Source organism: Megalobrama amblycephala, linkage group LG24 (assembly GCF_018812025.1).
Source record: "Megalobrama amblycephala isolate DHTTF-2021 linkage group LG24, ASM1881202v1, whole genome shotgun sequence".
Lineage (NCBI taxonomy): Eukaryota > Metazoa > Chordata > Actinopteri > Cypriniformes > Xenocyprididae > Megalobrama > Megalobrama amblycephala.
In genome coordinates this window covers 28,135,221-28,154,201 of record NC_063067.1, presented here as the reverse complement: position 1 = coordinate 28,154,201, position 18,981 = coordinate 28,135,221, and the positions used below count along the sequence as shown (strand labels likewise).

The following is an 18,981-nucleotide window of genomic DNA, read 5'->3' as shown; positions in this document are numbered from 1 at the left end:
TTTCGTTTTCTCTACTGCAACATATTGTGAGCAGCAAAACCTCTGCAGCCCCCCTCTTTATAAATTCATTCAGTCGCTCCATTTTCCCTCCTCTGTCCAGAGAGCAGTTCAGTATTGTATATTACAGTCTCACAGCCTACATTTAAGCGAAAAACAACAGGGTGTTTTGAGGTCACCGAGTTTGATGAGGCTGTGTTTCATACTGACCCGAGCTGATTACCCCACAGCGCGAGAGATGGAGACATGAGAGAAAAGAAGCGGGATGTATGCAGAGCTGTGTGAGCAGCATCTCCAATCAGGCAGCTTAGGAAGAGGACGGAATGGGAAGGGTGGGGGAAGGAAAAACGGAGAGAGAGGGAAAGGGTGTGTGTATTTGGTGGTGATGGTGGGGGGGGGGATTTCTCTGTGGGAGAGAGAAAGTGGCAGAGAAAGCGCACAGAAGGAAGGGAGGGGTGTACGTGTGTGTTCACTGGAGTGTGTGTGTGTAGTGCTGCAGTAACGAGTGGAGAGGGGGAATGACTGCAGTTTCTCGGGCTGATGGAAGAGCACGAGCAGGAGACATCCGCACGCCGCTGAAACGTTAACCCCTAAGTGCCTCGCTGGTGTATGGCCCAGACGCTTATTGAGGATTAGGACCGAGGAGATCACTGCAGTCAGGTGTGTGGTTTTTCAGTGTGTTTTCTTCTTAAAGGTGCTGCGAAATGGGATGATCTGGATATGGGAAGGTGGGCTGTGCTGCACTGGATGCTGGAAAGATTGTCCAGGGCACTAGATGGTTATGACTTAATCGTGCAGCGGAGAGGGAAGCCCGTTCAAGAGTGGCCTCTCTGTATACTAGAGTACTGCAGTGTGATTCATACGTATGTTAGTCTTGGGTAACTCTTCTAAAGCATCTTTAATAGGCTTTTTGTGAGTCTGAAGAAAAGTGGTCTCTAAAGTGATCCCTAGTGATGCTTTAAGATGTTTGACTGGGAAGTGCTGCAATGGTCCCGAGCTTGGAGTGTTTGTCCCAGTCGGCCCGTGTCTATCAGATTTGATATGTTTGTTTAGTTGAACTTGTGTTGCACACTGATCTCGGGTCAGCTTTCTGTCACACCTCACTGAGGCTGGAGTCACAGACCCCTCACAGGAAGCTGGTCCCAGAACGGTGCGCAAGGGCAAAGTCAGCCGCGAGCTGTCGGCGGGTGGGTGTTTACTCTGTCCGTGCATGATGGGTGCAGGTCGGTTCCTGGAGAGTTTCCAAAGGTCAGTCCCGCTGACAGCTGCCGCGTTTCCCCAGAGGGGCAATGGGAACGACACCCTCCTCCCCACCGCCGAACAGCGGCAAGACAATATGCTGCGCCTCAGTGGTACGGCTGCTGTAAAAGCGGATCACAGGGATAGACCACAGACAATGGAGTGCATTAAAAGAGCTCTGCGGTACAGCAAAGAGAGGCTGGAAACTGAATACCTGCTGTTTGCTGTCATTTAAATGCACTTTGTTGTTGCTTTCAACCTTGTGTTTTGCAAAAACTTGATGATAACATTATTGTCAAACATAAAAATACTCTTCAGATATTTCCATAGTGGACAATCCAGCAGTTGTTTTCTATCAAATACTCTCAGATTGAACTGATTTTATATTTCCTGTCACATTGGTTGCTCTATGTTGTGTATCTGCTAGACGCTTGAGTTAGTGGTTATATTGGATGCTAGAAGTGTCAATTGGACACAGTGGGATGAAAAGGGAACTTCCTTAGATGCTCGGCAGCTCTCTCGCTCCCTTTCTCTCTCTCTCTCTCTCTCTCTCTCTCTCTCTCTGGCAAGCATTTTTCTCGCTCTCTTGGGATTCTCCTGCAGAGGACTGGGGATCAAAAGGAAGGGACATTCTCAAGGACAAATGCTGTGTCATCAAGGCTTCAGACCTTGAGATGGAGTACAGTACAGTGTGGCATTGAGCTTAGATATATAAGGGAAAATTTGAAGATGTTTTGAGTATATTCGTGCTTTATAGCTTGTCTGATCACTCTGGTTTCAGACATTGAAATTGCTGGGTTGTTTTTGCTCCTTTTTAGGGTGCTTGTGTTAAGTCTGTATGTCCAAATGTGTTTGAGACATGTAATGTGAAGGATTAAGACATGTAAATGGTCAATTACCATGTTTCTAATGCCACAGAGGAACATCAGAACATCCCAAAATTCCTTAGGTACAATACAATGGAATCAAATGAGATAAATGTTGGTGTTCAGTTAGAGTTATACATTCGATGTGGATACAAGTTCACACTGAGATTTTAGAATTCTGATTGAAAATATTGTTGAGATCTGAAACTGCCAGAGGAGAAACTGGTCCTTTTCTCATTTTTATTTTTAAGTCTTGCAAGTTTGTTCTATTTACAGTATCTCGGAAGTTCGGAAATGAAACGTCCATTGAGTGGTGCTATAAGGTTAATGCACTATATCCATAACACAGTATTGTGCAACTGTGCAAAAATAAGTCTTTATTAATCAATAATCTGCCCCTGTAATCATAATTTCTGTGAAAAGGAAAACAATTTGTTGGTGTTTTACTGTCACTAGTGTTCATTTCAGCTGGAAACTGCAGTGAATTGTGTGTATTGTGTGTCTATGATGATAAAGATAGTATGTCCAGTTAACTTTGCCCTTCATCTATATTTTATGGTTTCTGTCAGCAGCCAGTTATTGTAAACTAATGTATTTAAAATAATTGTTACCATAATTTTAAAAAATAAAAATGAATGTACTGAAAGCATGATGTAAAATGAAAACAGTATTTTCCCAGTATGCAGCTAACCAATAATAAATCTGAGAGAAACCATAAAACAGCTAGTGTCATTTATCATCATGGACACTTTCTCCCATCTGGTCTCGCATCACAGTTTTACGTTATGAATTACACATGATAAGACACAAGCGATGGTCAGTAGTACAATGGATCATAGCTTTTATTGGCAGGAGAACATTATTTAAAACTTTCCCTGTGGGATTGTGTTAGAGAGGTCAATTCAGAAAGAAAAAAGGACAAAATCACTGTGGAATGCCCCTCTCTTCTTCTTTATGAGGAGAAATGCCTCCTTTCAGGATATAGCTCATTACTTTGGAAACCATCACTGTTGTGTTCTTAATGTTCTGTCTCAAACTCAATCAAAAAAGTAGTGTTCTTATAAAGTTAAAGCAATAGTCCACCAAAAAATGAAAACCATGTCATCATACTTGCCCTCATTCCCTCAAATCCTGTGATCACAAAATTAGATTTTAGTAGAATTTCCAGGCTGCTGCTTTTCTTATATGGTGACCAGGGATTGTGAAGCTGCATAAAGGACAAAAATGTGCGATAAAAACAGTCATTCTCTATATTACAAGTCCTCAGAAGCCATAAAATAGTGTTTTGCATGCTACCGTCCCAACTTAGTTCACTCAAAAGTCTAAATTCTGACATTGTCTACTCACCTTCATGTCATTCCAAACCTGTATGACTTTCTGTTTTCTGCCGGAGAGAAAGAAGAGAATTTTGCAGCTGTTTTGTCCATATATAGTCATTTGGGTCCAAAAGCTTAAAGCTCGAAAAAGAATATAAAGAAGACACAAAAGTAGTCCATTGGTTTAACCCAAGTATAGGTTTAACCCAAGTATAGTATAGGTAATACAACCACTTTATGAACAGAGCGTGACATCATGACAAGTCACGTGATGCACAAGAACCAATGAGCTTAAAAAATTAGGACCCCACGACTTTTATTGTATGGACAAATAGAGCTGAAAGATTCTTCGGTAACACTTTACAATAAGATCTCATTTGTTAACATTAGTTAAAGGGATAGTTCACCCAAAAATGAAAGTTATCCCATGATTTACTCACCCTCAAGCCATCCTAGGTGTATATGACAATCTTCTTTCAGACAAACACAATCAGAGATATATTTAAAAACATCCTTAGTCCTCCAAGGTTTATAATAGTTGTGAATGGGGGGCTGCGTATTGAAGCCAAAAATAATGCATCCATCCATAAAAAAAAGTATTCCATACGGCTCCAGTGGGTTAATAAAGGCCGTCTGAAGCGAAGCGATGCGTTTTTGTGAGAAAAATGTCCATATTTAAAAATGCATAAATTCAAAAAACTAGCTTCTGGTGGACGACCATACGCAGAATGTGCAAGTCGATTTGTGGTGGAAGAGTATCCTTTTACCTGATGCACAATGTAATGACAAACATGAGGTGCAGAGGATAGTGCAAAACAAATCACCGGTCACAGATTATAAGTCTAAAAGGATAAGAGAAATTTCAGAGAGTTTTGATATAAGAGAAGAGGAGCTTGAGTTTGTTGCACAGCCCTATTTGTTTGAACCGTGGCATTTACTTATTTGGCAAAACTTTATCCAAAGCATTTTTATGAACACACATTTCCTGAGAATAGAACCCATGACCTTTCCATTGGTAACACCATACTCTAATTAGACTACCACCAAACCAGCACTAACATAATAATTCAGCATTAGCTCAGGTAGAGTCTTACCCAGGAGTGGTACCTCAGATGTGGCCATATCTGCATCATAACAACCATCCATGAGTAGAGGAAGCCAGTGTGAAACTAGCTGATTTGGCTAATGTGTATCTCTAAAAAGAGGGTGTGGTTATGAGCCTGTTTGTCATGGTGCAGTGAAGCCGTATTGCCCTCAATAAAAACAGCTGCTTAATTGAAGAGCCATAGGGATGACAATAAACTGAAAGATACAATTCGTAATTAATGATGAAGAGCAGCTTCACCCTGAGGATAAAGCGCCGAGGCTAAAACAAGCCTGTGAAACAAGTTAAAGGAGTCCACCCGGAGCTATATTTGGGGTGGTTTCTGAACAGTGTAACAGTGTAAACATTTGTTCTGAACATTTGTAACAGTGTTACAAATTTGTTTGCGTAAAAGTCATACACTGATTTGAAATTACTATTTATGACATTTCAGTTGTAATCTACAAATCTGAGAGCTGATTTAGTATATGTGATGTGAGCAGTTGTTTTGTAGTCTTTGAATAGTTTCCACCCTCGCATTTGTTTGTGTGTCCAGTTCAGCCCAAGGGCCACAGAAAACCTCATTGAGTGGCAAACAGAGCGGTCTGGAGCCGCTGGGATGTGCGGGGGAACACTCATTTTCATCTCACTGAGCTCAATCAGATGGCGTTCCAATGGAAATGTTCAACCATCAGTAATGAAATGCCCAAGGACAAGATCTGTTTTTAATACGGGCGTATGTTTGAGCATTGGTTATAGGAACATCCCTTAACCAACCAAAGAGATTAGAAAAAACACTACTGATATTTTTATCAATTTTAGTTGTGATTGAATATTTAATAAGTTGCATGATGCATGTTTTCATTTATAAACTAAAAGTATTTTATTTTATTTATTTTATTTTACTAAAAGTATTTTAGTATTGTTTTTTTTTATATATATATATATATATACTTAAATTGATAGTTACACATGAAAAACTTGTCAGAATGCACATATAATTTTGAATAACCATTTGTGGAGAAAGATGGATTGAACGTTTCTGAACGGTTAATGGATAAATGTGTTGGCCTTTCACCTTTTACATTGCTCTTTACAAACATGTGGTTATAAAGTATATAAACAAGGTTTAAAATAGACAACAGACATATGGTCTCTAAGACAACAATAGCTTTGGCCACATTTGTTGTGGAACTGGCTAACAGACACATCGACTGAAATGGTGATTTACTCAAAAATCCTAAAAAATAAACAGTGTGACATTTACTTCTTCTGGAGGATCACTAACAGTTGGTACAGATCTGTCCTTGAGTAACAACTTTTTAGCAAAGCCTGCCTTGTATTGCTCCTTGTTCACAAAAGAGTCTGGAGTGAAATGATTTGTGCAGACTTAAACGAATGTAGGTATATTTTGGGGTGCATTATCTTCAAAAATAAAACTAATCCACTGCATCCTCAGTGGCTCAGATGTTGGGAGAAAATGAAGAGTCTTATGTTCACACACGCAGAACACTGGGATTGCTTATTTTGTCACTACAGCTGCTTGAGCGTGGAGAAAATGGCGGACAGCGTACAACTCGCTGAGGGCGGAAACTATGGTAATGTAGGACTGTCAGTCAGCAACCGTGGGCGGAGCCTGAGCAGTGTGACGTCACACTGCTTAGAGAATCAAAACAGCATGTCTAATGGTTGAGTGGATACATTTTTATCATTGTAGGGTGGTTGTGTTCACATACTGCCAACACAAATTTATGTCCAAACACCATGTAAAAGTGGATTTTGCATAATAGGTGCCCTTTAGAGCCTTCTGTGTGAATGCAAGCTGGGAATTTGATCCTGATATCAGACCCTAGTAAGATTACCGGAATCAATTCTGGATTGTGAGAACAGAGCCGGAGCCGATGCCATGAGGATTTTTGTCTTGACATCATAATTTCACTTTGTCTTTACAAGACTATCCAAGAAAGTTTCAGATTTTCCAGAATCTCTAAGAGGTTTCCTCAGACTTTAAATGCCACTTCTAAATGTATATTGAAATATTTAATCGGCCACAATAATGTAATGTTATTAAACCATCTCAACAAATTTAAATTATGTGACTAATTGTGATCAATTTTAATTAAATAATTGGCATATCATGTATTTAAGTTAATTCAATTAAAGTTTATAATCATTTGACAGTTTTAATGAATACTCTTGCGGTAAAAGGAAAAAAAAAAAATAAAGATGAAAACATGCTGCATCTTGTTGCCCTTGGTGGAGAACAAGGAGTGTTCAGCCAGTCCATGTCCTCATGTCCGAGTGTGTGGTGTCTAGTACGTGTACACTGTCTCAGATGGTTTGTTTTTTACAGCGGGACTTCCTGTTCATACATCTTCTGGTATTATGTGGTGAGCTGTAGGATTTTGATAGTAAGCTCCTCTGTCTTATTGGGACAACAGTTTAGATTCTTCTCATTCTTCTTGCGTTTGACAGTAATGGTGGTTATAGCTTCCATTAATTTTTTTGTCACTTTGTGTTTCGGCTGATAGCCGGTCTGTGTTCAGCTTTCTATGTCTGTCGTATTTGCTTGCTGTCATTGGTATTTGTGACTGTGCTGCTAAGGCACAGAAATATGGTCTGCAGTCACAGCATCATTGGAAAAAAAAAAAAAAAAAAAAAAATCAGTTTTGTAATCAGTCTCTTTGTCTTGTTCTCCAGGGAAAATATCTAAACATCCTTAAAACAAGTTACATTTATTTTTAAGTAAAAATGCAAAAGATATTAATTACATTAGATATCAATATCATGTTTCCTGTCATGTGCTTCCTTTGCTTCATGTGTTTTGTTCTGACTGGTTTATTGTTTGATTGATCAGGTGTGTCATTAGTCATTGGCTGTGTCTAAAATCACATACTCTCAAGTAGGTACTTATTTTGTAATAACAAAATAAGTAATAACTTCACAACTGCTAAAAAAGTATGTTCTAATATGAGTATATAGTATGAATGTGTGCAGTATTATTGTAATCTGGACATACTACATCCGTCAGTTCTGACGCTTCACTGCCATTCACAAATCCTCTCCCGTGGCCTCATGGGATAGTAAAGTGTCCATCGTATCCTCATTTCACACTCTCGCCGAAAGTAATGGGTCATCTGAGTACTTTTTGCCTACTCTTTTATGAGTACTGTGAATTCAGACACTTCTTTTGTCACATACTGTTTTTCACCAAGTATATAGTAGGGAAGTATAAGATTTCGGATGCAGCCCTTGAGTATACAGGTGCTGGTCATATAATTAGATTATCATCAGAAAGTTGATTTATTTCACTAATTCCATTCAAAAAGTGAAACTTGTATATTACATTCATTCATTACACACAGACTGTTATATTTCAAATGTTTATTTCTTTTAATTTTGATGATTATAACTGACAAATAAGGAAAATCCCAAATTCAGTATCTCAGAAAATTAGAATATTGTGAAAAGGTTCAATATTGAAGACACCCGGTGCCACACTTTAATCAGCTAATTAACTCACAACACCTGCAAAGGCCTTTAAATGGTCTCTCAGTCAATCATGGGGAAGACTGCTGACTTGACAGTTGTCCAAAAGATGACCATTGACACCTTGCACAAGGAGGGCAAGACACAAAAGGTCATTGCAAAAGAGGCTGGCTGTTCACAGAGTTCTGTGTCCAAGCACATTAATAGAGAGGCGAAGGGAAGGAAAAGATGTGGTAGATAAAAGTAAGCAATAGGGATAATTGCACCCTGGAGAGGATTGTGAAACAAAACCTATTCAAAAATGTGGGGGAGATTCACAAAGAGTGGACTGCAGCTGGAGTCAGTGCTTCAAGAACCACTACGCACAGACGTATGCAAGACAGAAGTTTCAGCTGTTGCATTCATGCCACTCTTGAACAACAGACAGCGTCAGAAGCGTCTCGCCTGGGCTAAAGACAAAAAGGACTGGACTGCTGCTGCTGAGTGGTCCAAAGTTATGTTCTCTGATGAAAGTACATTTTGCATTTCCTTTGGAAATCAGGGTCCCAGAGTCTGGAGGAAGAGAGGAGAGGCACACAATCCACATTGCTTGAGGTCCAGTGTAAAGTTTCCACAGTCAGTGATGGTTTGGGGTGCCATGTCATCTGCTGGTGTTGGTCCACTGTGTTTTCTGAGGTCCAAGGTCAACGCAGCCGTATACCAGGAAGCTTTAGAGCACTTCATGCTTCCTGCTGCTGACCAACTTTATGGAGATGCAGATTTCATTTTCCAACAGGACTTGGCACCTGCACACAGTGCCAAAGCTACCAGTACCTGGTTTAAGGACCATGGTATCCCTGTTCTTAACTGGCCAGCAAACTCGCCTGACCTTTACCCCATAGAAAATCTATGGGGTATTGTGAAGAGGAAGATGCAATACGCTAGACCCAACAATGCAGAAGAGCTGAAGGCCACTGTCAGAGCAACCTGGGCTCTCATAACACCTGAGCAGTGCCACAGACTGATCGACTCCATGCCACACCGCATTGCTGCAGTAATTCAGGCAAAAGGAGCCCCAACTAAGTACTGAGTGCTGCACATGCTCATACTTTTCATGTTCATACTTTTCAGTTGGCCAAGATTTCTAAAAATCCTTTCTTTGTATTGGTCTTAAGTAATATTCTAATTTTCTGAGATACTGAATTTGGAATTTTCCTTAGTTGTCAGTTATAATCATCAAAATTAAAAGAAATAAACATTTGAAATACATCAGTCTGTGTGTAATGAATGAATATAATATACAAGTTTCACTTTTTGAATTGAATTAGTGAAATAAACTTTCTGATGATATTCTAATTATATGACCAACACCTGTATGTAGGCTATAACTCTCATGTTCCCATTGTCTTTTGTCTAGCTTTGTTCATGTAACCCACTGTTGGTGAGTTTGTCAAATCTGTCACGTTCAAGTCAAGTTCTAGTGCTCATGTTTATGTTGTGTCTTACACCGTGTCCTAACCAGACGCGATGCAATAAGATTCCAGTGACAAGCAATTTGACTGTCCACACTAGACGCAACGCGAAAATGAGAAAGGATAAAATCAATCAAAATCCACAGCCAATCAGAAGAGAGTGTGGGCTCTCTCGGCAATAGCACAGCGGACACAATAAAATGGGCAAGTAGGCTACTTAGTAAAATTCATAAATATTACACAATTTAAACATTATTTAAAGTACATACAGAGTGACTGAACCAACCTTTGTCATAGAATACACTTGTTTGTTCGCATTGAGTTGACAAGTTTGAACGTTCTTGTGCCCATTTATTTATTTTCAAGATCTGAAGAGAATTAGCCAGTGTTGTTTTCATTACAGCTAAAAAGCTGGGAACACAGAACGATATTCATGCTCACGTTAGACGCTTTTAACATTAAATAAAGCACATAAACAGTACGTGATATTATCATTGCCATACTTTGTGTTGCTGTTCCAGCCGCGACGTCGCGGAGAAATGGAAACCGTTTCTAAAATAGAATATTCGTGTGTCGCTGTCACGGCTGGTTAGGACAAAAACAGACACCTTTTATCGCTTGTCGCATCGCGTCTGGTTAGGACACAGTGTTAGTTCTGTTTGTTTTCTATCTTGTTTCCCATTTATTAATAAATAGCACATGGGTTCAACTCTGTTTGCCTTCAGTGGACTGTTACAGTATCTCTTGTTTTAAAGGATGTTTTTCTATCACTATTGTGTGTCTTTTATGCCAACTCTTCAGACTAAGCAACATCTAAGTATCAACTAAACTCAAATGTGCTAACTCATTTCTCATTTTCTAATTGGTTATGGTGTCAAGTCTGCTAATTCGTCAGACAACAATTTGCATCAAGAATGTACGTGGTGATAATCATTCATAACTTGACAGCGAGGTGCAACAATGAGATGCTCATGGAACGAGACGCTGAAAAAAGACGACTTGTTGTGTTCATAAGAAGTGATGGCCAAAAAGTTAAATCAAGACAAAAATACTGTGTACTATGCTTTTTAGATTAGTAAAAAAAAAACAACAACAACAACAACAACAACACTAAAGGTATGATGTTTTTTTCTGTATACAATGGTACTATTTCGTTGCGTTACCGAATGAGCAAATATTTGGTTTGTATTTAAAATGCAGTCCAAAAACATCATGCTTATGCTGTGGAACTAAACATCTTTTTATACTTTCTGACTATTTGTCTGTCACACTTTTGCTGTCTCATCCTCTTTTTTATCTCTTTCTATCTCTTTGCATTGTCTTTTTACAGTTTGAAAAGCAATACTTTTTGACATATTTAAATGACTAAATGCACATTTAGCACTGTCTGTCATTCTCAGTACATAATTACTGGTGTTTGCCAAGGCAAGCATCACTATTACTCATACAAAAGGTCACTGATATAAACTGTTTATTAAACTGCATAACTGGATGAATAATATGTCAAATCATGCAGCTTGTTGTAGAGAGCTGTTCTCTTATTTTAAGCCTAGTGTATATCATATTTGATACGCACATTTCGAAGGCCTCTAAACTCTCAACATGGTTAAAACTTTGTTTAAAAATCTTCTCCACATGCCTGCTGACATCTGATTGATAGTTTTGACTTTTTTAATAAGGCCTTTTAATATAATTGTAAAGATTGTGTTTCACATGTCTTTTTGCTGTGAAATATTTACTGATTTTTATAAAGTAAACATATGAATCACTTTGATATTGTTAATAATATTTCAAAGCGAACACTTACTGGACTGAAGCAACTTAGGTTTACTTGATTATTCATACATCATTTGAAAAATCTTGTTAAAATGTATCAAATATGATACTTTAGGTTTTGAGGAATGTTTATTTATTCGTATCTCAATAATCAAAGTATTGCATTGCATTATAGGTTTTGCCCCCACAATAAAAACAGAGCTTTGTTCATAAAACTATGATACATAGTGACAAATGATATTTATATGCAGTTTATGTGAGTATCTGCTATACTGTTATAAAGTTCACATTGATTTACATTACAAGCTATCAGAATTTTATATCACTTTTTGGTCATATAAATATCAGCAACTGCAGCAAATTATATTTGTTTTGCTCAGTTTGTTTTTTCCCTCCTTAGAGTATGAGCTTTATATTCTCACTTAATATATCATATTATATGAGCCATAGAAGCCTGATGTATCAGATATTTTACTCAACAATAAACACATATGCAATTTTTTATACAGTTTGTCTATAGGTATAATAAGCTATTCCATTTAAAAACAAATAGATTATTCTCATATGTCAGGCTTTACAGGGTTAAGCAACTGGACCTTAATGATTTTCTTCTGTTGGGTGATTAAACAGACAACATTTGCATAGAATTGTATTGAAAGAGTAACCTGAATCATATGTTTTTAAGGTGGACATTTCAGTATGTAGAAACCTGCCACAGCATCCTGACAACACCCTTGCAACTGCATTGAAAAAGAAATCTAGTCTTACAACAGTGGACACAAGATGAGATTAACTGAATAACTGTCAGCACTTCCCATCCCTGAGATTTGTCTGGACAGAATCATGATATTTAACGATTTCATAAAATCAAACATGACATTTTGTTATTTCTGCCCTATCGGCAACCCAGAATACAATCATTTGAGTGATTTATGAGTTGAACTAAGGTTGAAGTTGGTCAGCTGGAGTCTGGCTTGTGATGCTCGTTAATTTAATTAAAACAATTTAATTAGGGAGAGCTACAGCTCTTTGAGCGCGAGGAGGCGAATGATGCAGCAGAGGCTGGGAAGAGCCCCGGGTCAGACTGCTGCTGATTCCACTGCTCTGAATCACACTCACCACTGCAATCTTCATCCTCATTCAACGTTTCTACTGTGACCGAGCACCTTACAATCCCTCTGAGTGATGCAATAACAGTGCAACTGTGATAAATGTTCTGGAAGATGTTTTTAGTTATCATATGGAAATGGGAAATAAGAGTGCCTCTTGTCTTCGATGTAAGATTTTAAATGCAGGATTATTACGATTGTAAATTTGCCAATTTTTTTCATGTGTGTCAATCTGACACAGGGTTTATAAAAGTGTTCTTTTTATGCATGATAAATTATGTAATATATTAAAAATTAAATTAAAAATAAATTAATATATAATACAATATAATATAATCATATGTAAACGTATTTACACTCTTAATGACATTAATGACAAAATTACTAAAACTATATTGGCAAAAGTTTTGGAACACCTGCCTTTACATGCACATGAACTTTAATGACATCCCATTCTTAATCCGTAGGGTTTAATATGGAGTTGGCCCACCCTTTGCAGCTATAACAGCCTAAACTCTTCTGGGAAGGCTTTCCACAAGGTTTAGGAGTGCGTTTATGGGAATTTTTGACCGTTCTTCTAGAAGCACATTTGTGAGATCAGGCAGTGATGATGGTGAGAAGGCCTGGCTCGCAGTCTCCACTCTAATTCATCCCATAGGTGTTCTATCGGGTTGAGGTCAGGACTCTGTGCAGGTCAGTCAAGTTCCTCAACACCAAACTCACTCATCCATGTCTTTATGGACCTTGCTTTGTGCACCGGTGCGCAGTCATGTTGGAACAGGAAGGGGCCATCCCCAACTGTTCCCACAAAGTTGGGTGCATGAAATTGCCCAAAATGTCTTGGTATGCTGAAGCATTAAGAGTTCCTTTCACTGGAACTAAGGGGCCAAGCCCAACCCCTGAAAAACAACCCCACACCATAATCCCCCCTCCACCAAACTATACACTTGGCACAATGCAGTCAGGCAAGTACTGTTCTCCTGGCAACTGCCAAACCCAGACTCATCCATTGGATTGCCAGACAGAGAAGCGTGATTCTAACAGTTGACCGTAGAATATGTAGTAGTGAGGAAATTTCACAAATGGACTTATTGCACAGGTGGCAACCTATCACGGTACCGCGCTTGAATTCACTGAGCTCCTGAGAGTGACCCATTCTTTCACAAATGTTTGTAGAAGCAGTTTGGTGCATGATTTTATACTAATAAAATCTAGGTGCATGATTTTATACACCTGTGGTCATGGAAGTGATTGGAACACCTGAATTCAGTGATTTGGAGTGGCGTCCCAATACTTTTGGCAATATAGTGTGTGTGTGTGTGTGTATATATATATGTATATATATATATATATATATATATATATATATATATATATATATATATAATTTTAATTTTAATAATTTTGTTGTTTTAGTCATTTTTAGTAATGTAGTTGTGATTGTATAATTTTAATAATTGTTTTAAATGTCTATATGCTGTTGTTATTTGGTTTATATTTCAGTTTTATTATTAGTTATTTTAGTGAGTTTACATCCCCAGCAAACATTTGGACGTTTAATGACCGTTGAAAAGACGTCCCTAACGTCTTTGACGTTATCTTACTAATTAATTAATTAATTAATTATTATATATTGAACTACACATAGTTAAAAGTCAAAGTAACAATTATACATGGGACCCCAGATAATTGTAGACATGTACAAATGTATCTGAATTCATTTTTTAGGAAATGTTCTTTGTTACATATTTTTACCGATTTATGCCCTCCTACTATTTTTGGCCAGGGACACGACGTTGCCTTCGAACCAGTGTTTGCTGGGTCAAGTTAAACTAAATGAAAATGTGAAATGTTGATTTGCTTTATCAGTTCATGTTTATTTCATTTCAAGTAACAATTTGTTTTAATGCTTTTAGTTTGTGTAGTTAACTATAATAACCCTAGAGAGGGCTGAATTGTCTGAAATATGGTGCTGTTAGCATTTTGCTAACTTCTGCCATTTTGCTAACTTCAACTACACCCACTCTGTGTGCGGCATGTCAACAAAACCCAACAAAATAAATCACAGATAGAGAGTTTCACCTGCAAAGCCACTTTCACTGTCGTTATATCAGCCAAAGTCCTCCCTCTCTTAGACAGCAATAAAATGGCAAAATTCATGGTTCTCATTCAAGCATTACGAGTGCTGACCCAACCAATCCAGCGGATTTATCCTGCTGAGCCGAAGCGCCAGCGGTCAGTGTCTTTCATTTGTCCCTTCAGTGAGGCCGTACGCTCATTACAGAAGCAGCACCTTGAATTAATCCCACTATAAAGCAGAAAAGTGCTGTGACCGTGCACACCATAACTATATTATCATGCTCAGTTTTGTTATAGCTGAGGGCCTGAGAATGGGTGAGCTTATTTATGTAGTTTTCTCACGTCTGGCAAACAGCTGTGTAAAGGGAATAGGAAGCTAGTTGTGAAGGCTAGAGAGGGCAACAGGCCTTGGTCGTCTGACTGTGACGTTTTAAATTATGTCAACTGAGGACTTGTTGAACAGCTGCAGTTTGTCAATGTTGTGCACTCAAGGTTATGAGGCAGAACAGGCTGAGGTACCAGCTTCAGAGGTATCAGCTACAAACAATGGAAGAGCTCAGAACAGTGCGACAATTCAAAAGGTTCATGAGCTTTAACATTAATTGTTTCCATAATTGTATTTTTAATTTAGAAATGTTTCTAGCAGTTAGCTGTTCTAAATGTCCAAATAACTTTATATGTATATATAAAATATTATATAATAATAATTGTGAAATATATTTATAATTTAACATTTTTTTTTTATTTATTTTTTTTTTTATGCAGTTTATTCCTGTGTTGCAAAGCTGAATTTTCAGCATCATTACTACAGTCTACAGTGTCAAATGTTTGTCAAAAACATTTCTTATCATTATCAATGATGAAATCAGTGCTGTTTCATATTTATGTGGAAACCGTGATATGCTACCATTCAAAAGTCTGGTGTAAATAGATTTATACTTTATGCATTAAAATGATCAAAAGTGACAGCAAAGACATTTATGTTACAAATCTGTGTTTCTGTTGGACTTTGGGTTGTTTTTTCCATGTTTCCTGATCTGTTTTCTTTGTTTGCATTTGTTTCCTTGGTGACTTATTGTTTGATTCTGACATTTATCCTTTCGTTGAGTTTGTTTTCAGTTAGTCTTTGCTCCATGTCCGTGCCTTTAAAGTTGGTTGTTTTGTCTGTATTTTTTGAGTGATTTGTTACGTTTTGAACGCTGCTGCGAATAGACCCAGCTTTATTTTCTTCTCCGCAACAGCCAGCTGTGACAAATGATTTATTTCAAATAACTGCTTTTCTTTTGAACTTTTTATTAATCAAAGAATCCTAAAATAATGATGTAATCATAAATCCTCAATTGAGCACCAATAATAATTTATAATAATTGAGCATCAAATTCAGCTTTGATCACAGGAGTAAATTACATTTTAAAATATATTAAAACAGAAAACAGTTATTTTTTGATCATATAAATGCATTCTTGGTGAGCATAAAAAATCTTAAGTATTGACGGCACTACATATACTTTAATATGTAATACATATATATGTGCATTTTATGATATTAAGAGATTAATTGACATAGGAGCAGGAAGGGATAATCTTGTAATCAACCATCCACGAGTGCTATTCAGAAAACAGATGAAATTATGTTGGATTGCTGATAATGGTGAAACTTTTTCATTCTCTGTCAGAAACCATCTTTCTCCTGGTAACTGAATCCTGTCAGTATAAGTGAAGTTTGAGCTTGTCTAATATTTAATGATGCTACACTGGCACAAATACAAGCATTATTATGCAAACATAATTGCAAGATTGAAGAATTAATTAAAATGGCTGTAAAATTGCAGGGTTTTGGACGTACTAAAATCAAATCATTGTCTAATACAGGACACATTGTCAAACTGTATTCAAGTTCATTTTATCCAAATGCAAGGACACAAAATAATGTTTCTTGTTAATATTATTTTGTTGTTTTGAGCAATATTGTGCACCATGCCATAACTGTGAGCTCTGATTCTGTAGAGACTACCCACTCTCTCTAGTTTCTGTTTAGCCAAACATTTGGCAAGACATGCAGCTTTTGTGTTGCCAGAAGTGTCCTGCTATCACGAAGTTTACCTCAGTTTGAGTAAGACCATTTACATAATAGAGGATTTACATTGATCATTTGATTTATTTGTAATAGTTATATCATAATTTGTTTTAATTTGGGGTTTTTTATTTACTTGTGCATTTTTGTTAAAGAGAGTTCACCCAAAATTGAAAATTCTATCATCATTTACTCAGTCTCATGTTCCACACCCACAAGACCTTTGTTCATCTTCAGAACATGAACGAAGATCTTTTTGATGAAATCTGAGAGCTTTCTGTCCCTCCATACAGCTAGGCAACTAACACTTTAAAGCTTCAAAAAGTTCATAATCAATAAGGTTCATTCTCTTATGTTACACAGAACGTTTGAGCATCAGCAAGAACCAGTGAGGATCATTCTCGTATGTAACCCACAACGTTTGCGCTTCCACAATAGGTTTGTTCTTGCGTGTCAAGCAGGTTCAGTTGAGCTTCTGTTTTTTTCACTGATCAGTGTTTGTATGTGAATAAAAGGCTAAATTCAATCTCTTCACCATATATAAAACGACCGTGTCTTTTCAGAAAATTTGGACTAAACCACTTAATTCATATGGATTCGTTTTACGATCTCTTTATGAACGTTTTGAAGCGTCAAAGTGTCAGTTGCGTAGCTGTCAGTGGAGGTACAGAAATTGCTCAGATTTCATCTAAAAAGATCTTCATTTGTGTTCAGAAGATTAACGAAAGTCTTACGGGTTTAGAACGACATGAGGGTGAATAATTAATGACAGGATTTTCATTTTTGGGTGAACTAACCCTTTAACAACAATAAAGCAGTAAATATCACAAAAATGAAAAGTTATATTTTACTCCAAGAATAAAAGAAAAAAGAAATTATATCTTGAATGAAGAAAATGCCTGTGTAGGGCCATAAAGATTTATTTTGGCATTGTAACAATATTTTTACTTTATTTTTATTTTTTACAATTAATCACTTTCAATGTATTATATGTGTTCCAGATGTTGTTATTTTAGGGACTTGTTTTTTGTTTCCCATTATTCACAGTGGTGATTCTCATTCTCATTCTATACTTTTAATTAACATAAATTAAAATCTGTGCAACTTCACAGTTTACATTTTTGCGCAATGCTTTGGTTTTATAAGAATGAGTTTTTTTTTTTTTTTTTTTTTTTTTTTTTTTTTTTTGCATTACAGTAATGGGAATGGGGAAGGGGTGAAATGGGTTTAATTATCATGAAATTAAAGTCATAGTGCAAAAGAAAATGTCAATGGGCTTCATTTTCAAAGTATCATTTCATTCTTTCTTTGTTCTCTTTCTTTCTTTTTGACATAATATCACAAATATGATGGTTTCCCTCACTTCCCAGACTTTATGTAGTTGATTTGCAAACTTGAATGTCATAAAATGGATAATCGTGGACAATTAGCGCCTTTAAGAAGCAATAACACATGTACAGTGAATGCAAAGTGTTGATGTGTGGATTGCATAGAGAATTTCCTCCCACACTGAACAAGAGAAGTTTGGCAGATGCCCTGAAGCAATTATCATTACGGAATTCAGCAGTCATATCTAGACGCATCTCCAAAGGTTTGATTTGGTCTGCCAAATGAGTCCTTTGGAGCAGGTCCATTTCTGCTTCTTCTGTTCACTCATCCTGATCCAGTTTATTTGTGCTTGCTAAAACTTTGAGTAAGTCAAATGTTTCATAGCCATTGAGCTTGTTGGCAAACGAAATGGACAAAATAGACGTCCATTCTGCTGATTACATCTGATTATTCCTAGACATCATAATCACTCAGAGCAGACTGCTTTATGTGAGCCAGACTTCTATTGTATTTGTATCTGTTTATTTGTTCTGTTGTATTTACAATATGTGCTCTGGCACAGATAAAACAGCAGGAGTATATCAGAGAGCTGTAAAATCAGTGTGAGTGCAGTGAAGATAATAGGTCCCATAAAAAGCAAAGTGTCTCTTGTCCTCTGAGCATATGCAGTCACCCCGGAGAAAAGACATGGACACAAGCTTCTCGCACGTCTCTATCTCCCTCAATACAAACAGGGGGATAAATCTCAATCTCACTGAGTCCAGTGATCATATCACCATGTTAAACGCACAAGAAAGACTCTCTAGACTCTAGAGAGGCAAGAGGAGGAAATGGCAAACACTGCATCACATTTTCATTATGGTCTGATTTAGACAATGAGTTTATAATTTCAGCCTCATATGCTCTGTAATTATCTAAATAACTTTCATTGTAATTGCAAATTCAATATTTTTATTGTTCTTCAGCTAGACAAAAATTGTTCTGAAAGTGATTCCAACAATATCATTCTTCTGTGCTGCTATCATTATAGCTGTGGTGTGGACTCTATACTATTCTTTTACAATTTTTTTAAAACTTTACCATTATCATATTTATTGTCTTGGTGTGAACGGGCTTCTATAGATACTGGTGACGATAAATGATAGGAGTGTGATGAACCACTTCGCTCACAA

The 18,981-nt window shown here is 37.2% G+C and overlaps 1 protein-coding gene across 1 annotated transcript in view; it reads left to right on the top strand.

Moving 5' to 3' along the window:
• The first annotated feature begins 461 nt into the window (after positions 1 to 461).
• The window catches only part of syt2a (synaptotagmin IIa), a 49,811-nt gene continuing 31,291 nt past the window's right edge, over positions 462 to 18,981 (top strand). The window contains 1 exon segment of the mRNA XM_048178845.1: positions 462 to 657. The gene's annotated coding sequence lies outside the window, so the exon portion shown is untranslated.